This window comes from Rousettus aegyptiacus, unplaced genomic scaffold (genome assembly GCF_014176215.1).
Source record: "Rousettus aegyptiacus isolate mRouAeg1 unplaced genomic scaffold, mRouAeg1.p scaffold_m13_p_3, whole genome shotgun sequence".
In the NCBI taxonomy this organism is placed as follows: Eukaryota; Metazoa; Chordata; class Mammalia; order Chiroptera; family Pteropodidae; genus Rousettus; species Rousettus aegyptiacus.
This window is the reverse complement of record NW_023416306.1, coordinates 5,246,442-5,248,820: the sequence shown is the minus strand read 5'-3', so window position 1 is coordinate 5,248,820 and position 2,379 is coordinate 5,246,442.

The window sequence follows — 2,379 nt, the reverse complement described above, 5'->3', positions numbered from 1 at the left end:
TTGGGTGCTGCATGCGCGCATGAATTTTTATATGCCAGTGTGTGTACCTGTGTGTATTTACCTGTGTGTACATGCACGTGTGCACACCTGTGCCAACCGTGCACACTACTTCTTGCACAAGGTTGGAGGGCTCGGTGTATCTTTCTCTCACATTTGCTCTTTCTCCTTGACCAGCTCACAAGCTGCCTTTTTGCTTCCTTCAACCTCGGCCCCACCCTCTTGGCTTCAGCTACCACATTCCAGCCGGCAGGACATTTTTCTGAGCTCTTCAAGCATGCCCTCTAAGCTGGATGCCTTTGCCTAGCTCGGTCTTCTCATCTGTGCAACGAGCGCTGAGTTGGCAGCCACACATAAACGGCCTGGCCCAGCACCCGGCATATAGCAAGTGTGCAAAAAAATGTTACACACCACAATGCTTCCCACAGTGAGGATGGTGACAGTGCCCCTCTGGTGGCAGCAAACCAGGGTGATCCAGAGGACACACCACGGGGTTTAGGGGTCACTGGGAAAGCAAGCGGAAGCAGCACCCTGCTGGGGAGGGGAGGATGGCTATATCCCTCCCTCCTGGTCATGGGGCTCCTAGCAAACGCTGCAGCCAAAAGAGTCGGGGGACAGAGACGTCGAGCCCACTCCTCACCCTGGAGCTGCTTCTCCGGCCCACTGGGGTCAGGGCATGGGTTCTGCCACAGCCCGCAACAGCTGTCCCGGCCCTCTCCGCACCCATCACACAGGAGGCACGCGCCTGAGATCCATCCCAAACTCCTCCACAACCCAAGGCTGCAGGCCCACTGCAGGCCCACCCCACGCCCTTCGCTCCAGCCCCTGGGGCTGTGTCTCTGCTCTCACACCAGGCATGTTCCTGCCCCAGGGCCTTTGCATGGGCCATTCCCTCTGCCTGGCTGGTACTCTATCCCCTGCTCAGAGGGGCCCTTGTTAATTGTGCTCTCAGTAGCCCCCAGGCACTCACGATCACACCGCTTAGCAACCGCTCAAATTACCCTCACATTTTTGTCTGCTAAACTCTTGTGTCTTTCTCACCATAATGGAAGGCACTCAATAAGATTTGCAGGAAGGCAGGGGACACTGAAGAGTCCTCACAGTCCCATTGGCTTATCACCCACTGGGTGCCTGGGCCCAGCCCAAACTCCAGCCAGCTGGGTGGCCTTGGTCCACCTCCCCGATCCCCAGTTTCTCCATCTTTAGAGTGAAGGGCAGCCTGAGGCTCTGAGGGATCCTCGCCTTTATTTTCATGGCTCCTCTAGCTTTCTACCAAGTCCTGGGCCTCTGGGGTCTGCTGCCTCCTGAGCCTGCCCAGCTCGCCCATACCCCCACCTTTACGGGGAGCACCTTCTCAGTCCCCATGTCACCTCCTCTGGCTTGCCTGCCTGGCCCAGGCTTCTTCCCCAGCTCTTGCCCGCCGCCATATTTTAATCGCCCACCCCTCTCTCTCCGGTCTGGCTGTGAGCTCTGAGAGCGCTGGGATCAGGCGTTTCTCTCTGCAGGTGGGGGGCACCTTGCGGGACAGTCTGAGACCTCCCCACCTAAGACAAAGTCCGAGATGGGTGCTGCAAGCCTCCCACCAGTTTGCTCACCACTGGGAAGAAGCCACGCCCTTCTCTGTCCCGAGAGCCTTTGGTGCTGTTTGCCGCCCACCAAGAGCACCAGCCAATCCTGGCAGCGCTAGTCATGGCTTCCGCCCGGGGTTTGTCCAGAACCCCTCACTTGAGCGCCCTGCCATCAGTGATTTTTTATTGTTTGTTAAGATGGGGCTTGGTTTCTGTGTTTACTTCAGCTGTGAGGGTCCTGGGGTGCCTCCGAGGAGGGGGGCTGCTGAACACTATGTGGGCAACCAAGCTTCGCAGCCTTTACTGCTTCCCACCCAAGCCCCAGGGGTTGAAAACAATCCACACCCGCCTGAAACCTGACTACGCCGCAGCCGAGCTGGAAAAGCTGGTTCTGGAAAGGAAAGAATTGGGGGAGGGGTCTTCCGAGGGCCCAGGGCCACTGCCCCGGAGCTGCTCTCATCAGCCAAGTAGCCCCTGGCCTCCCAAGGCTGTCACTCGGAGGTTCTTGCTCTTGGAGCCGAGTTCTTGCTAAGGCCTCTTGAGCAAGGACCACCGCAGGGTTGGCGCTGCTCCTGGGAGCCGCTGGGGACGGAGGGCTCGTGCAGACCCGTGGGGAGGGCAAGGGAGAGGAGGGGGCAAAAGTTCTCTCACGCCCAGGGCCCTGAGAGCGCCAGATTAAAGCCCAGGCGCAGCTGCAGGGCCTGGCCGGGCGCCAGGGCCCCGGAGTTCGGCCTGGTGCGCGTCCAGGGCGCCCGCAGGGCCCGGAGAGGCGAAGGCGGGCAAGAACCAGGGAACGGGGCGGCCGTGTTGCCGA